Here is a 716-nt window from a genome sequence, read left to right on the forward strand (position 1 = left end):
GAGCGAGTCAGATTCACCTTAAGGTTCCTAGACCTGGACTCATCCCTTACAAGTCCAAAACCACCACCCCTCATTGAGAAGAGTAACAAGGTTGAGAAAGAGTCATTTAAACAATAAGAGAGATCAAACAGGCTGAATCTAATGTTCATGAAAATAACCATATCTAAAAATATTAAAAATTCACTCCCTAGTGTTGAGGATGCCCAAAATTTTTTGAAAAATGCTGAGGAGAGATTTAAGTTTGCAGATAAGTTTTTAGGAGGAACACTGATGGCTAGACTTACCGCCATGAAATACGATGGAGCCAAAGGAATGCAAGAGCATATCCTTGAAATGACTAATATTGCTGCCAGATTACAAACCTTGGGGATGAAAGTAGAGGAGTCCTTTATTGTTCAGTTTATTCTGAACTCATTGCCACCTCAGTATGGTTTATTCCAGATGCATTATAATTCTATTAAGGATAAATGGAATGTGAATGAGCTGGCAAGTATGGTAGTTCAGGAGAAAGTAAGACTGAAGCAACAAGGGCATTACTCTGCTAATTTTGTGACCAAAGAAGCTGGAAAGAAAAAGTACCATTATAGTAAAAAGAAACGAATTGGACTACCAAGAGGAAAGGAGCCTGGAAAAGTTAATCAGGTTCAACATAGTAGTACGAAATGCTACTGGTGTGAAAAAAATGGACACATGAAATCTGAGTGTAAAAAATGTAA

Source organism: Carya illinoinensis, chromosome 8 (assembly GCF_018687715.1).
Source record: "Carya illinoinensis cultivar Pawnee chromosome 8, C.illinoinensisPawnee_v1, whole genome shotgun sequence".
In the NCBI taxonomy this organism is placed as follows: domain Eukaryota; kingdom Viridiplantae; phylum Streptophyta; class Magnoliopsida; order Fagales; family Juglandaceae; genus Carya; species Carya illinoinensis.